The 18,316-nt window shown below is 39.0% G+C and overlaps 1 protein-coding gene across 4 annotated transcripts in view; it reads left to right on the top strand.

The window, feature by feature from the left end:
* OTUD7A (OTU deubiquitinase 7A) overlaps positions 1 to 18,316 on the top strand; it is a 119,972-nt gene that overhangs the window by 42,062 nt on the left and 59,594 nt on the right. For all 4 annotated transcript variants that reach the window (XM_032122976.1, XM_032122977.1, XM_032122978.1 and 1 more), the window contains one exon: positions 15,117 to 15,192. The gene's annotated coding sequence lies outside the window, so the exon portion shown is untranslated. The remainder of the gene's footprint in view (positions 1 to 15,116; positions 15,193 to 18,316) is intronic.

The raw sequence follows: 18,316 nt of genomic DNA, 5'->3' as shown, positions 1-18,316 counted from the left end.
GCCTTGTCCACTGTTAGAGACAACTGAATCTGCCAGATACAGTAGAGTACACTAAATATTTTAATATTTAGACACTGGAAAACTCCTGTTAAACTTTCCTAAATTTACTAAAAGGATGCCTACTGGCAAAAAAATCTCATCATTTCTACAGTGTCTGTGGTGTCACTAAAGTTGCAGTTATTTTGCCCCATCAGTCACTGAGTAAAAAGATCTCCACAAAAGAGGCATAAGCTGTTGTGCCTTTCATTTTGTTGATATCTGTGGGCGTTGGTTGGGGGTTTTTTCCTGTTTGGTCGGGTTTTTGGGGTGGGGTTTTTTTGCCTTTTTTTTTTTTTTTTTTTTTGCAGATAGGCTGATGCTTTAAAGGGTAGCCAGACTGGCTGTGATAGGGACTCCCTGTTATGTGTATGTACAGTGTCAGTGTCTTCAGTGAGTGAAATCCTCCTTCTGTTCTTGTCATTTGTTAATATTTGAAACATTTGGGGAGCACTGGGGTCTCACATCTTCTGGGTGCCAAAACCTTTCTTTGCAAGATCAGTATTGCAGCACTCGTGCAGTTGTCCAAAGAGCTTTGCTTCTGACATTGAAGTATTTCATCTAATGAGTGCTCCAATTCTTCAGAGGAGTGGCCAGGAAATAAATAGGTTTTGTAAAAGGAATCAGTGCTTCTCTTCCTCTTTGCAGTAAATGGTAGACAGAATACGTAGGCTGATTTTGTGAGATGGGAAGATGCATGTCTGCTGAGGTACAACTCTCAACAAATGTCAAAAAATAGAACACAGCAGGGGCTTTTGCTGCCATTCTGACTTCAGAGAGAGAAAACCGTACTAGGATCCATTTCACTGCTTACTGGATGCCATGCCAATGGACATATGAACTCTTTTTGGAATTAAACCCCACTAATTGTACCCCAATGTTGGATTACCTGCTTTTATCAGTAGTTCCTATATATATGTCATTCTAAATAAGACATTTGAGGGGCTTGGTTGAATCCTTTTCGAGATACAGAACTTTCATGCAGTTTTGTTGAGCTTTATTCCAGTAACACAAAGAAATTGCATGTTTTCAGAACATACTTGATAATGACAAATTACCTTATATTTCCATCAATTTGACTGAAAAAGGCATCGCCTGTTATCCACACAGCACAGTAAAAAATGTTCTGTTGTTCTGAAAGTCTGCAGTTTATTTGCTTGTACAATAAGCAAACAATACAAAAATCCATGCTGCAAGAGCTACATTAGCAGAAGACTATGCTTGAAAATCCAGAGATTAAGAAGTTAGGAAGTGATAAAAGAAAATGTATCTGGATTTGTAGCTCAGTGACTTGTGTTTACTTATTACAATGCAGCCTTTTGTAATACAGGCACTTTTTAGGTCTCAATTTCAAGGTTATAACTTGAGCATTTCTGACATATCTGAAAAGAGTGACCCCAGAAGATTTTTCAAAATAGAACAATGTTTTTAAAGATTACCTGGCTTTGTTTATCAGTTCCTCTTCCACATTAGTAGATGTGGTTTTTTTCTATTTTGCAGATACTCTTTGAACGTTTTGCTTGGTACTGGTTTAAATAGGAAGGCCCCTCACAAACTTGAGGTTTGTTTAGTAAAGGTTTCTGTGAGATCAGAGATCTAGGAAGGCTCGCAGCCCACCCACACAAGTGTGAGGGGCAACATTCTGCAGTTTGGTGAGCTCTGTAATTATAATTGGACTGTTTTCTAGTCAGCCCTTTATGAATGAAAAGGAAATTTGTCTACATATGAGATGCATTAACTATTTCCAGACAAAGAAAATGTCTTAAGCTAAAAACCTATTGCTGTGCCTGACAGTCCACAGGCTAAAACAGGCAACATGAACGTGTAACTCCATTTAGTGGTGTCCTCGGCTCTCAGTGCGCAAACTGGCAGTGAACACTTTGGAATGGAAAAGGAATGGCAGTGGCTGTCAAGTGTGACTACCAGGGTCCCTGTCCTGACTGCCCAAACGTCCTGTACTGTCATGTAGAATCCTGCTGGCTGCTTGTAGCACCAACGTGGGACTTTACTGAGCTGTAAAAGTATCTTTAGAAAGCCTAAGGGTAAATCTCTTACTGTTTCTTTTTCGGAAGTGTGTTTCCAGTACTGTTGGAGCAGTGATTTGCCTATATGTGAGATGAGAGCTGAAATTTCTACAGTCTGTTCTTACGAGACAAACTTTGTGAAAATAAAAATTAACTATTTACTTTATGGGGGGAAAAAACGATAGGAGGTGATTTAATTGTTGCCTAAAATTACCAGAACAGAGAAAAAGACTGATGATAGTAGGGATATCTTTTTAAGCATAGACATGGTATAATGAGATCCATGACTTAGAAAATGGAGCTAAATGAAGCAAGTTCACCAAATTTTCAGTGGCAAGTTTAATTAGCCATCTGGAATCTGATGGGTTTTCCACCAGCTGGTCTTTTAATCAGTGCTGGTTGTCTTCCTAAAATCAATTTTGTAGCTTAAATGAATAGAATCATAGAAGTATTAATGTTGGGAAAGACCTCCAAGATTATCAAGTCCAACCTTTGACCAAACACCACTATGCTCCCTCTAATTGTATTGTGAAGTGCCACGTCTACTCATTTTCTGAACTCTTGCAGAGGTGATGACTCCTCCACTTTGCTGGGGAGCCTCTTCCAATGCTTAACCACTCTTTCAGTGAAGAAATTCTTCCTCATATCCAAACTGACCCTCCACTGGCATAACTTGAGGCCATTTCCCCTTGTCCTGTTGATTGTTACGTGAGAGAACAGGCCAACTTGCTCCAGCACCTCAGTGTCCTTCTTTTGATGCTCCCACCCAGCTTGGTGTCATTTGCAGCTGGACTGGTCCCAAAACTGAGCCCTGGAGGACACCTCTTGTGACTGACCAACTGGATTTAACTTCATTCAAATGGAAGTCATGAGCTTCATACAAAGATGACAGAATTAATTTCTTTGGCTTGTCTTATACAGGAGCTAGGCATACCCTGAATTACACTGCTGTCTTCTAATTTGTTGTCTTGCTAATTTATTCTTCCGAATTACTACTTTGACGTTAATTTCTTTCTCAAATGTATGAGGATAAAATATCAATTTTTTAAATTATATGTTCAGAAAAAATTTAATTGGTCAAAACTCTAGTTTTAAAAATGTCTTGTTTAATTTTTTTGCCTTTGTTCATTACAAAAGTCAGATGAACCTTCTACTAATAATTTTCCTTAACTGTGATATCTTTACATCTCCAGTAAATGACAGAATCTGCTAAGTTTTGAGAAAAATGCAGTGAATGGGGAGGAAAAAACCCCCAGTAAACACCTTTCTGTTACATTTTTTTTAGCTGTCCAGGGAGTTGAAGAAACAGTAAATATTTCAGTTAATTTTTGAATGAGTCCAGCTGTAACTTTAACTGTTCTGGTTTATGTTCGGTGAAATTTCAAAATAACAATTCATTGTTAGTTCAGGTTAAAAAAGCAATGTTTGACCAAGTTTTCAGAGTGGGTTGACTGCAGCTCCCTGCTTAAGGTTTTTTGTATTACAGATCTTGACAACTGAAAGAACAGTTTTGTTTTTTCTGGAAACTTAGTATTCCTGTGGTCATTGTACTTAACAGAAAAATTAAGACCAAAGCTTTCTCAGTGTACACATCATTCTGTGTGCCTAATTGGATGAGTAAGGAAATTTGTGGATGTTCTTTTCAGAGGAAATGTCTTATGGCATGAGTTTGTTCATGTTGTAAATCACAAGGTATTGCCCTTCAAGGCAGCCCATGGGCATAAAAGCCTGTGACCACAGTAAGCCTCTTGCAGGACATTGTACAGCCTTCTGGTGTGTGCAGCTCTGTAATTGTTGATCCCATTTCTTCTTCATTTTTGCACAGCATTGTGTGAATATTTCCCCACTTGCATGTTTCACCTTCCTTTTTCAACGTGGCCAGTTATGGCTGCAATTGAAGAAAACCCAAGAATGAAGAAAAATCCCTTCCCCTTCTGTTCATTAAAAAAATTAATTCATGAAAGTATATGGGAATATGGTAATACATGCTCCCTTTATTTATACACGCTTGTAAATACACTTGCTTTTTCTAAGAGCTCGTTCTTGATGTAAACCTGGATACACTGGAAAAACGTACAAGTTCCCTATCACGCAGCTGATCTGTGTTCATTACGTATTTTGTACCTTGCTGCCATCTGTCCACTGGCACATTGCATGGATAGAATAATAGGGGAAAATTCCAGTTAACTGTGAGCAGCATACAGCAGATATTGGTGGTTTTCTGATCCATGGAACAGCATCAGGTGCTCCTTGACTTCCTAAAGACCTTTTGACCTTTTCTTCATATGATATTGTATTAGTTCTAAAATATGTTGAAGTAACTAAACATTGTTTTAAACTGAATTTAAGACATCTAGACTTAAAATTTGAGAAAATAATATAAAAACATAAAGAATGTATTACTTTATATATATGTATAGAAATAGGGTATCTACATTATTTTGATTATCTGGTTTTCTAAACTAGTTCAAGGGTTCAGCAGTGATCATTGCTGAAAACCTCACTCCAGCAGGACTCTTCCATAGGAAACTTCATGTGCTTACAAGCAACCAGCTGAATTGCACATTATCTACAATTTTCAGTAACCTATGCTACGTGACCTGTCCAAGTCAGGTAGCACTGCAGTGTTTTAGGATGGGAGTGCTTACAGCCCTTAGCTGGGTCTGACAAGTGCCTGCAAGGTCAAGAGAAGCATTGCTCAGGTAGATTGTGAGTCTGCAAGCTGTTCCATTTGGCTCCAATTGTCTGTGCATTTGGAATAGTCCATGGGGGACAGGATTACCAATGGAGTAAATCCTGGCCCTCTCCAAGTACAAATTTCCATGTTATTACTCTTTGCTATCTTCATTCATTCAGGGGCAAATGTCTTCACTGAACTCCCAGACAGTTCTTTGCTATTTTGTTTGGGAATAATTTGCAAACATTTACTTGGTAGGAAAGCAAACTGAGACAGGAAATGTAGATAAAACCATGAGGGTGCATGTACTGGAGTGGGTTGTAAAAGCCCTGCTTAGACAGCTGCTCTGGTGGAAGTCCGTAAGAATTTACACAAATTCAGTAAAAATCGTGTCTCAGGTTACATTTTAAAAGCTTTTTTCCTGGTTCTCTGGAGACATTCATATATTTTTGGGAAGAACTGGTTGCTGTTTAGTTCAGTTTCTCCCCAGACATCTCTTCAATGTTTGTTCCTAAGACAACACCTCTCTGTTCTGGTTACAAGAGAGGGAGTCAGTGGTTTGGTGTCTTTGGCTAATATTATTTGTAATGTTTGTTTTGTCCCTATAAGCAGGTCATAGAATTGAAATTATGATTTCTTCTTGATGTTTCAGATGGAACATGCAGTTATAGAAGCAGAATTTTGCTTTTATTGTGGCGTTGACAGTATTAATAAAGTCTGTGATACACAGATATACACCCTTAAGCTGATCTAGACAACAAATCCCTTATGAAAGATGGTAGGGATTTTTTCCTTCTCCAGCCAGAATTGCCCTCCTGCAGTTAGAAAATGTTCTTATAAGGGAGATGGAGATAATCTGAACAGGGAGCTCACTCTGTCTTGAATATTGGTCAATATCTGCTTCAGCAATAAAATAACATTTAGCTAGAGTGAGAATTTCCAAAGGATCTCGAGAATATTGACAGCATTGCATTATTTATTTTTGACGATGAAGCTATAGAGGAAAAATGGTTTTAATTTCTTTTCTTGGTAAACACAGACAAAAGTTTCTAAATTTTAGGGAAATTAAAACCAATAAAAGTAGCATTGTAATATAATGAATTTTGCCATCTGTGTTCTGAGGCTTCTGATATCCCTAGGATGGTAATTCTGCCCTCCTGAAGCCAGCGTCAGATTGACCAGTTCTAAGGAAGTTCAGCATCTACCAAAGAAGGGCTTTCTGTCCTGCTTCAGTGATTCGTTCTCGGGGCTTCTGTGGGTTTCTGTGTCTGGCACTTGTGTGAGACTGGTTCTTGTCTGGGTGCTTTGTGAGGCCTTTGGATGATTGCCTGGGAATTCCTGTAGTGACTCTAATCAAGCCATAGGACATTCAGTTGGAGTCACAGTTCCTCTAGAGATGCAGAGAAATCCTAGACGTGTGGACAGCATGTGTTCAGCTCAGATGTACCACAGATGTGCAGGAGGAGCGATTTGCACACGGCAGAGAAATCCAGCTTGCCTGAGACAGAGAACTTGGTGTCCCATCTGAGCTAAATACTCGGTTTGTTTTCAGACTGGAAAGTCATAAATGGCAATGTAAGACGTAATTAAAGCTTTCTTCCCATATTCAATTTCCAGTGCATCAGCTTCTGGAGAACCTAACTAGAGATAATGGGGGTGGGGAAGGGACCACACTGCAGTAGGCAGCAGATGGGACCAAGCCAGTCTTTACCCTGTTACATGAGTAATTGCAGAGATGTAATTTAGAGGTGGAAAAAAAGTGCATGTTAATCTAGAAACCTCTTTTATCTGGAAAAACCTCCACAGATTCTTGAGAAGCACAGTGCAAATTGTGAGCGCAATTTGGGATCCTTGTTCTTGGTTTCTTGTTCTGAAATACTTGGTCTGCCCTGAGCAGCGCCAGACATCAGGAAAATCTGACTATCCTATACAAAGTGTATCTCAGCTGGCTCTTTGTTGAAGCTATTTATGACTTTTGAAAATGCTGTTGCAATGATGATCTACAGTGTGTCCTCATGTCTGCTCGAGTGTTAATTAGTTTATTGTTTTGCTTAGTGTATTAAAAGCTTTTCTGTTCCATTTAAAGTTTGAGCTGTAACTCAGTCCTTACGATGCCCCACGTGTAGGGCAGAGTTACAGAGCAGGAGGTTAGGACGTGGTATCCCTTTCCTGCTGTGTTGCTGCCTTGGTATATTATCTGTTTGACATCTTTGGTAGATGAGTATCTGAAAAGAGAGTGAAAGACACCAAAGATTTTGTTTTCTCATCTTCTGTCTTAGGCATCTCATCCTCCTCTTATAGTGGGTTTTTCTGTTTCAGTTTGTGTTTCAGCAGGAAATATTCCAATTAACTTACATCACTTACATCACAAGATGTACCTTGTCGGAGATCAGGGCTCATTTTGCCAGGCACTGCTACAGTTTTGTTACATGGAAGTTTCTTTAAAACAGCAGTGCCCTCTCTTTTATGCAATTTACTATAATAATGTTGTAACTCTGTAGTACTTGAAACTCTGTTTATGGTCAGTTGCACTGTTTTGTCTCCAGCCTTTTGCCCAATTCCCTTCCAGCTGTAATCCCCATTGTATTTTCTGACTGCTGAAATTGGTGCTGGTTTTCTCCTGTGCTGCCCAGTGTCCTTCCAGTCAGTGACACGGTTGCTCAGTTGGAGATTTTAGGCAGGCACAGTTCTGTTCTTGACTTTCTATTGAGTGTAGGTATGTGTGCACTCTGGATGCACTTCTGTTTTATTCATATGTAAAGATGCTCTGCCAATATCACTATGGAGCATCTTTGTTTTTTCTAGAAGGATGGCCTATTTTGCTGAGGTTTACAAATTATATTTAAGTTGCTGTTTATGTGATTCTTCATTTGCCAGCTGACAACATAAAGGGTTACTCTTCTACCTAACATACAGGGTTATTTTTCTTTCAATGAAAGGTAGTCTTGATGAAGCTTTGCCAGGTAAACCTTGGAAATGCTTTGTCCTTGAGCAGTATTCAGTCACTTGTAGTCAGCATAAAGATGCTTTATTTTTCTATAGACTGTGGTAATAGCTATATTATGAGGCAATAGTCATTTTATATTGCACTTTCTGTTCTTTGTAAACAGCCCATAACTCATCATTCTCCAACTGTCTTGCTCACAATACGCATTTCAGACAAAATGCAATCTAACACACAAGTGCAAAAAGAGCTTAATTACTTACCTTTAAAGTTAATACTAACCATCAGTTATCTATCAGTTTAATTTCTGATAGATTTCTGCTGTTGGCCAAGATGTTATGTTGAAAAGTTGAGCTTCCTTAAATTACGTTATTTGCATCTTCTCATTGTGTTTGAATCACTTTGATCTGTAGTTCTACCGAGGATTTTGTTCTCTACTTTGACCTTTGTGCAGGCGTTCAGAGCTCTTTACTTTGTCTAAAACTATAGCAAATGAGTGTATTTTGAAATGTTGTCTTTAGTTATTTGACAGACTTCATGGGTGCAGTCTCAGGTGCTTCAAAAGTGCTTCTGTAAATGGCTGGTTCCCCTGATAGTAATTACAAGCGCTTTGGACGCAACTGGCAAAGGAACAAACCCACGTGGGATCGAGTTCAAGACACCTGGCAGTGTTACCTCTCTCACACTGCCAACAGGACATGTGACAGGTGCATCTGACCCGCTGTGAGGAGTGGGGAAAGCTGTGGTTGTTACAGACTCTGCCTCTTGTCATTTCCACCTCTGTTGCAGTGTGCTATGTCCCGTCTGGGAAAAACCCTCTGAAGAGTTTCTCAAGATATTACAGGTTAAATAAAGGCATGAAATAAATCCTTCTGGAAGGCTTGTGAGGTGAAATGGAACATAATCACCTTACAATCATTTTAGGGATCATTGTAATTTTTTCTCATTGCATTTTATTGTATAGTGCTTCATGCGTGCAATATGAAACTAGAAAGAGCTACTTGTCTTCTGTTGTAATTTGCCTTCTTTCTGCTAGAGGATAAGTTTAGGGGATAATATGGAATGTCCTCTAGAAAATGTCTTACTGGTTTCTGCCACACCTGGTGCCTTAACACACACAATAATTAAAAAAAAAGAAAAAAGAGACAAGCAAGCTAATGAACCAAGAATGGAGTACCACTTAGGATTTTTTTTTTTTTAAATTAACGCCTCTTAATTTTTGATAGAAATTATTAAAGCAAGGACCATTTGTTATAAACAAATTTCCCATCCCCCACTGTAAAAATGTGGAATGTCTTTCTCTTTCTTCTGCTAAAACATCTGGGGCTCACTGAAATCAGCCTGTGGAGAAATTAAATGAAATGTTACATTTTTGTGTTGTCAGATATCTGTCAGCTGCTAGTAAGAAGAATATTAAATAAATCCTTTAGGCTCTAACTGCGTGGGTTACCATAGGGTTAGGGATAAATGTATATCAAGTTCTCTGTTTTAAATTGACAGCTTCTCCCAAATGGGGGAAAAAATTGATGGTAGTTGATGTTAGTTAAGAGATTTATATTATCTAGAGATAAAAGTATGTATGTTTATAGCTATATAAATATATCCACAATACACAGACATATAGATAACATAGATGCAGTTTAGATACAATCTACCTATATGTTGCGTATAGATTCTACAAACATGTAATATCTACATACATTTTAATATGTGCATAACATTTTCTTTCTGTCCATAAAAAATCACTTGTACTTTTTATATTTGTAATGCCTTTATTCTAATGCATTTGACTTCTAGTTGTTAAAATATTTGCTCATTTCTTTGCATGTTACTTGGTAAGATGCTCAAAAAATACAGCAGATGGAGAGGGATTGTGCTTCTTTTTATTAATGGGTAGGACAGTTGGCAAATAAAAATCAGTTCTTGGGATTGAAGTGGGCAGTTCAGCTACAGAGAATCATATTTTTCTTATTGTCTACATTTTGTAATGGAAAATATGGAAATTATTTCTCTGACTTCAGCTGAAGAATATATGAAGAGGATAACAGAAGAAATCTGTGATAATCTTATGTACATAGCTATCCAGCATGACATTTAATTTTTTCGGTCTATGGCAAGGTTACATTTATTGCAGGTTGCATTCGGTGCTCCATAGTGTTGTCTTCTTTAAATCTTGCAAAAGATCTAATTCAGTGGAAAAGGTAAAAAAAAAAGTTTTCTCTTTATTAGTTTCTCCTCATAGTTTAAAACATGGAAGAAGAAGTGGAGATTGGGGGATTGTTTGGTTAATAGGTTGGTTGGTTTGATGGTGGATATTTTTTCATCTTTTTAGATGAGTTTTAGTACCAGCTACTGTGCAGATACACGTTTGTGTGCTATACACAGAAGAGCAGATCCAAGAAAATTCTTAGTAGGAAAATTTACAAAATGTATTGTGTGTTTTGGGTAAGCTTCAGTAACAAATCACATTTGTCACTAAGCTTTACAGTACTTTCCATGTGTAAATATATTTCCTTTAATGTATTCTGGCCTAGATGTTGTGTCTCAGATGAGAGAATTAATTAGATGGGGAATTCCAGGGCTGGATTATGTCAATGGCAAGTGAATCAACTTCTCTTCAGTTGCTGTTCTTTTTAAGATTAGTATGATTACTCTCATTTTACAGGCGTAGAAACTGATTGGGAAAAACGGAGTTACTTGCATGGGTTTGTAGGAGCCTTTTGAAGCACATCTGGCCCCATGTAAAGGAGGATGCTGGGAGCACCAAGCTGTTCCTGGAACTGCACCGTGGGTGCCAATTAAACATCTACTGTGCCATGGGGCAGACAAACAGCTTCAGAACCTTTGCAGGTCAGCTCTGTTTGTGGCAGTGTCTGCTGCACTTAACACATGGCTGTTACTTGAAGAGTGTGGGATCCACACTGTAAATTCACGGCCCACTTTACAGTGTTTAGATGTGCTTAGATGTGCCTGAGATTTCTCTTTCCCCTCTTTCCTTTCTCAAGCCAAGTTTTGATGTTGTCTTTGACAGCTGGAAACACTGAGGAAAGGAGTGAGGAGAGGGATTTGAGGCAAGTGTTGTTTTGTGTCCCATTGAAATGCAAGTGGCTCTTAATGTGACAGGATGTACAAGCAAGAGCAAAAGAATAGAGAAATATGTGAGCAGAGGTGAAGAACTGTCATTGCTCTCCACTACTGAATAGGCAGAGTAGGCTGATGTCATTGTGACCATAGGAACAAAAAAACCCCAGAGAGATGCTAGGCTTGATTACATCAGTTCATAAAATGGGCTTTGCTTTCCTCTTTGCACTACCAGCTTTGATGCAAAAGCTGATGTAATGCAAGAACTCTTAGTAAAAGTGCAAAACAACCATGTTGTAATTTTTTTAGCTTCAGAGAGGATTCTTTGTTATTGAAGGAATGGTGATTGTGCCACTCATTTCAGTAAGTACCTTTTATAACAGTTGACTAGATGATGTTCAGCTGGACTGGCAGAGACATTTTCATCTTCTGATGCTGTTTCTACCACAATCCGTAGTTGAAATGGAAAATTTTGCTTCTTCATCTTCTTTTACACATACACAGGAACTTAAATAGAGAAGAATGGAAGTCGTGCATTATTTTAATGCATTGAAATGTGCAAATATACTTCCTTTTTTTGTTATTGAACTTCCTGCTTATTCTGCCGATATATATGAGAATTTGAATGGGTCCTACTAAGAATGCTTATTGAAGCAGGGTTCCCAGCTTGCTGCAGTGGGGGACTGGGGCTCAGTTTGAACACCTAGACTGGCCAATACCGAAACATCTGCTATTTACCTTTTGCAGTTTGTTTCAGGAACGTGCGTAAATAAGGCTCTGCACCCTTACAGGGCTTTTTGCCAAATGAGAACTTGAATGTGTTTTGCTGTAGGTTAATGATATACGAACATATAGATATTGTAATGAAGTTTTCTGGGGATTTAGTAAACATGTAGTTGTGTTGCAGAACTTTTTACTGTCTCTGGTAGATGGTAACTAGCAGTGTAAGATTGGTCATCCTGTACATATCACATCTGAATTTCATACTTTACCAGCATGGTTTGAGAAATACTTAGAATGGGGCTTTCACAAGGACTGAGATGATGTGTACTGGGGAATGCCCTTAATAAAAGTGAACCATTAAGGGTGTTGTGAAAATAATATTGATTTAGCACATGAGAAATAACAATAACTATTCTATTTAGCATAATAAAAAATGTGGAGGAGGAGGGTCATTTTTGGAGAGGAACTTGGCATTGTAAAGAAGTGAGTGCATCCTGGGTCATTTTGCCAATGAAACTGTATAACCATGTAAGCATAAAACTCAGCTTGGAACACTTAATCTAAAATGTTGGGCATTTCTCCTTTAAAACTCTCTCTTGCCTGCTTTTGAAAAAGTAGAGTTAGGCAGTTTAAAATTTTGTTTCTTATGCTGTAAAAATAGTTGTGGACTTTCTGTTAATATCATACTAAAATCATCAGACAGTTCTGTTGTTTACAAGAGAAAATAATTTTTTGATGTATTTCATTCTCAAATTAGGAAAAAACCCATAGCTGCCCACAAAATTCACAGTTTTCCAAAGAGTATAGGAAAATTATATTAAAAAAGAAAAGGGAGGAGGGGTGAGAAGCAAGCATTCAAATTTCCATGGAAGCTCTGTGTTTATGTAAAGTACAGCAGCTGCACTGCAAATTCCCCTCTCTGGATGACCTCAGTACTGAACAAGACAGCCTGTTCTGGGTGCAGGTGTGATTACTGAATTATTTGTTCTGTTTTAGTGTCAGTCAGTTACAGAGAAGTATTATGGGTAAAATTTGTATCCACTGAATAAAGTGAATTGGTAGATTTGGTATTCCACAGTTCACTATGTGCCTTCCTGCTATTGCAGAAATAGTTTATTTTATTCTCTTGAATTGCATTAGTTAAATAGGACGGGCAAGAGGAAGTGACTCCAGCAACAGCCTCTGAATACATCAGGCAGGCAGAAAGGCAGGATTGCACTGAAGATGGTGCTGGACATAAAAGGCAGTTTTGACAGCTGAATTAGGATTTCTTTTTAAGAGGTTTGTATATGTTGTTGGAATTGAGAATTTTAAGTTTCTTCTCCTTGCTTCATGAGAAATAGAGCTGTGAGAATTGCTCGCTCCTAACACATGCGTATCCAGTCAGCCTTGATTTGACTGTGATTATTCTTGTGAACTTGCCAGCAGTTTTCCAACCTACCTTAGATCACACTGGTCTTTGCCAGGTGTCTGTACTTATTTATGTTCTGTGTGCCTTTTATCTCCTACCAGTTTATGCAATTTTATAGGAAAATCCTTTTCTTTCATTAGTGTTTAGTGTAGACTGCCAGAGAGCAGGACTAATGTATTGAAACGTGGCTGCTTTTCTCACACTTGTCTCCAACCAGACAGGTGCAGTCAGACTGGGAAACCCAGGTTCCTGAACACCCAGTGTGCAGGATGTCGTCTTTTCAGGACCTTGGAGGAATCAGCACAGATCTAGAACCCACAAAAGCGAGTCCTTGTAGAAAGATGGGTGTAGTTTTCTCCGAATAATTAGCAAATTAAGTTTCTGCTTTGGCAACAATTTAAGAGAGAACTATACACCATAAGATGCATGACTTCAACACCCAAGGCAAACTTGCACTTCTAGGAGGTCTCCCTTTTATCACTCAAAGGGCAATAAAAGGACATGGCATTTCAGGTGGGTGGTAATCCTGTAAGGCTTAAAGGAGTGATGGCAATAGTGTCTTTATGCATCCACTATTCTGATCCTTCTTTCTTTAAACATGGTCCTGACAGGACTGGCTTCACGTGAGGCACAGAGCATTAGTACAGAAATGTGTCTGAGAATTTAACATTTTTTAAAAGGAAAGGGGATTAATATTAAGAGTCCTATGCAAACAGCAATGTACTCATAAACACTTCTGTGTTTAATGGGTTTGCCATTGCACTGTGTGCTTTAAGTAAAAAATAGATGGAAAATGGAGGGAAGTTTCCTGAGACTGATTTTAAATACTGGTCTTGTTTCTGATCCAGTGCAGTTTCTTTAAATGGTCTGACTCTAACTGAAGACATGTAGGGAACTAGATCAGATATCTCTGAGGATTTAACAAGGGGTTTAGGTGGGTAGTGCATGATAAACAGGTCAAAGGAACACGTAGTCCAGTGTACTCATACTGTAGCATGATTCTCCTGAGCATGAGAATTGCCTATTTTTCTTTTAAACCATCTGAAGCAGATAAATCTTCCTCAGGAAATTGGTAATGCATTCATGGTAGGACTTGGAAACACATCAACATTCTAATGGTGGAAAGCAGTGGAAGAGGGATTTGGCAGGGTCAAGGACAGCTCGAACACCACCCACTGCTGTTGGTGTTGAGAGTAGTGAGACACTGTGGTAAACAGCTGGGATTTCTCTGAGTCATTCATTCTCCGTTCCCACCTCATCGCTCTGTCTACTGTGTGGGTGGCCAGGTACGTTTCTAGGCAATGAAGTCATTAAAATTGATGTCACATCTCACAGTCATGTTAAAGGGGAGAGGGGATATGATTGCATCTTTCTCTTACCCGTTTTGGAGCCTTTTTGCACTCACCTACCTGATGTACATGACCATCAGTAAAAAAGGCAGGGAAGCAACACAGAGATGGCCAGTTATTGTCCCTCATGAGGATACCACGGCTTGTATCATTAGTCTCACTTGTCTGTGGCATGCCAGGCACTAGGCTGCACACCCCTGTTAAGGTGCAGGAATGGTCTTTTTCAGAAACAGAATTGTGAATGTCTTTGTAGCATTGTATTCGTTTGCCCACCTGCTTTCTCGGAGATGTGTGGTGGTTTTGGATTGATAACAGTTGATCTGATCAAGGGTATAAAGGTTGATACAATTAGGGGCATGTTAACTTCAGCAGATAGTATGGTTTGTGCTTGAATCAATTCTGCCTCCTGTTGAGGAAAAACTGGTCCGGTAAAGAGTATCAAGGCTGGGTGTCTTGGAGCTTGCTGAAGGTCACAAGTCAGGGTTCATGGTGTGCTCACTGTCCTGCACTAAAAACCTGTGTGTATGTTAACACCAGGGTTGGACATTCTGCTTCAGAAAAGGTCCTCCATGTAGAAACTTAGGGCAAGGTTGCTATCTCTGCATGAGGTTACAGTAACCTGGAATAGTATTTTGAGTATATGTTCTTTTGTTGGTGTAAGGTAGAGCAGAGAGTCATTCTGCTTCTTTTGCTAACAAAATCTGACACACCTGAGCCCAGGGTGGCCAGCTGGAAGAAGATATTGAAACCCCCTGGTGAGTGAGGTAGTACCATCCAACATTCAAACAAGTTATATATAAACTGAGATAAATAAGAATTGTTTCTTTATGATCTTTGAACTTGTTTGCATGTTTTTCTTTTGTTCTTTCAGGTAAGGCAGTGAAGTCTTTAACTGCTCCAGAAGAAGAGGGTCTGGAAAGAAAATGTCTCTGGCAAATAAGTATCAGGTAACACTGGTAGTGGGGAAGCTTCTTAATTTTTAAAATATTTATCTGAACCAGTCTTGATGAACTGAGTTACACCTGAATTTGAAGTTACAGATTCAGAGGAAGGAAGTCTTGAGCTCTTACTCACTAAAACCAGAAAAGTGCCTGCTTTTCATTTTTATGTAAAGTGCTACTGCTTTTGATATGCAAATGGTGCACTGTACTCTGTAACCTCAGTCTTCTAGATAGTAAACGGAAGGGCAGAGAAAAATGTGTGTGGTGCAGGAATTCAAATGATGTGGAGGCAGGGTTCCTACTCTCTTTCACAATGCAGTCCTAAATTCCAGTAAAGCACAAAGAGATCAAATCAGCTTGGATTCTGAGGGCAAGGATTGCCTGGTGTCGTAAGGGGCATTTGATAATTCCTACATCCCATGAGTATAAAAGGTAACTGAGATGACTGAATGTTAAAGTAGCTGGAGCAAGCAGTAATAGAACTGAGTGGGTTGTAGCCGAGTGACAGCTCATCATATAATCATCATGTTTTCCACTTAGAGCATCTCTGAAAAACAAGAAAGATGGTTTAATTCTTTTTGGTTTTCCTCTAAAAAGAGATTTTGAGTAATTGTTTTTTGGAAAACTTTCATTGACATCTGAGCTATAGGTACCTATTTTGAGTGATAGAAGAGTTATTGCCTGTGGTTCTCTCACACACACCCCTCATTAAATCATAGGGAGAATTTCCCGTAGTCATTTTTCTTTTTCCTTAATTGCTTTCTCTTGTACAGAGGTCAGGCTGGCTCTGCTGGCATTTCATGGTGTAGAAGCAATCACTGAGGAAAGCGCAGACTCATGCAAGTTTTGGTGCCTTTGATGCTCTCCATTCTTTCTCCTGTCCATGTCTCATCCCTGAGAAGCTGCCAGAAGAATCCCAGATGGGCACAGATGGGCCACCTGCGTGGCTCTCTGAGGACAGCCTCCTGCCCTTCCCATGGCTCAGCTGTACCATGGTGGGGAGCCAGGCCATTGTCCCCCCCTTCTCCCTTAGTCCTCAGTTCCAAGAAGCTGATAGAGGAGAAACAATGGTTCTGTGATTATATAAAGCAGTAGCATGTTCCCAGTTTTTACCGGAAGCTCTCACTAACCTCTAAGTTAGTCTTTTTTTATCATTATCAGCCTTTATTAGGTGAAATAGGTTTTAAAGGAAAATAGGTCTCATGAGATGAAGCTAAAATCAGTAGGAGATTACACTTCATGCTGTGAGTCTTTAGGAATCTATATGTACTGTGTGCTCTAGTTTTGGGTTGGGAGCTTGTCAGGTTTTGTATCCAGAGGTATGCTTTGCAGTTAATAAAATATGATTCTTTTAAAAGTGAAATTGCATTTATTATTTCTAAAAGTGAAGCTGTCCCTATGAAATTGATGAAGTGTTGTAAAAATGTCTTGAAGGGTGAAGCTGTGGCTGTGTTTCCCTGTGAAGTCAGCAAACTGGGTGGTTGATGCAGAGTGTAAGAGAGTAACTTCAGTTGCTTGCTTTTGTATTCTTTCAGAAGGGGTAGCTCTGTTTGCAGCAGTGCACTCCACGGAATTGCTAAAGTTTGTGTAGCTCTCTAGCAATAGGCTCTCCTACTGCAGCCCACCACTGAAGTGTCTATATGCCTGTAAATTGCTTTGCTGATGGCTTTCAGTTACTGTTGGGGTGGGGGGGTTCCATGTGTATAAGATTCAGAAATAGCTTTTTCTCATAAACTTAGGGCAGATAAGTTAGCTAGAAATCATCAGAAATTAGGAATATACATGTCAAAAGTCATTCATCTTCTGCCACCTAGGAATGAGTGAATGAAGGACATACATTCTCATTTAATTGAGAATTCTGAGCTTTCACTGGCGAGGGGGAAAAAACCCCTACTTATTTAATAGTGTTTTTAAAAGATGAATAAAGCCTGGGTGTTCACAGTATTGGAGAGGTAAAAATAAGCTTGATGATCTTGTATTTATTTCTCAGTCATGTTTACAGACCACTCAGACAATCACCAGAGCAGGTGTCACCAAGTGGCCCAAACCAGTGGTGCAGAGAAGGAAGAGGAATCCACCTGTTCAGGCCTTGTGGGTTTTAGCTTCACCTTTGAGTCAGTGTAGACTACTTGTGCTGGGAAAGTGCTATAAAGCAGATAGGGGGAGGCTGGGGATAACATCCTTTCTTTGTTCAATTCAGATTGTAGCTATTTTATTTCAGAAGATGAATATAGATAATTGATAAACTTGAGAGTTGAGATTTGGTATATTTCTAGCATGGGCCTGGAGAAGTGCCTTTGCTTTTTGTGATAAAAAATGTGTAGTGTTTAAGGTCTTAATTAAAAGAAGAGAGTTTTCCCTTGTAAAAAGGTGTCTCTAGCTTTCGACCAGTCAAACATTTGCTGTGGTTTTTGTGACTTCATGCTATTACTACAGATGCTAACATATAACCAGATGGCTGCCTCAAAGTGCTCTAGGAGCTAAAGGGAATGTACAGAAAGCTTTCCAATATCTTGGTGATCCTGCTTCTGTCACCAAAAGCTTCATGAGTCATCAGAGATTGTCACATTTTGGTTATGCCATAAACAAGACACAGGTTGAATTTTTGAAAGTATTAATAACCTTTATAGGAACTTACTGTAAATGTTTCATGTTCTTTCCAGAAGAATTTTCTTGTGGTTGTTTCAGTTTGACTCTAGTGCCATTCGTTTTTCTTTCATTATGGATGAATCATCAAATAGCTGAATGTAGAATTGAATACTGAGGTCAAATTCATTGCTTATATTGGCAATTGACAATTTCATTTAAATCTGTAGTTCACAGTTATAACAAACTGTGGCTTTTGCTCTGGCCTCTGCATTGAAAGACACATTTGGTGTCTCCTTGCCCATTGTTTGTGTGGTCATATGAATTAAACCCAATTAGGAAGACACCAGTATACTTCCTTTCATTTTCCTAACCTCTGTTTTATTACCCAGTGGATGCATGCAAACATCCAGCGATGGTGTTAACAGGAGGCAGAGAAACCACGAGAGACTTTCCTCTGCAGTCCCTTCTGTATTTATTCTTTCCCTTCAGATTTTTGCTATCTGGAGAGAGACTTCTCCTGGCTATTCTTTAACTTCTGCAA

The sequence above is a fragment of the Corvus moneduloides genome, chromosome 13 (genome assembly GCF_009650955.1).
Source record: "Corvus moneduloides isolate bCorMon1 chromosome 13, bCorMon1.pri, whole genome shotgun sequence".
Lineage (NCBI taxonomy): Eukaryota > Metazoa > Chordata > Aves > Passeriformes > Corvidae > Corvus > Corvus moneduloides.
Note: the sequence above shows the minus strand (reverse complement) of the source record. Positions and strands in the feature narration are given on the sequence as shown.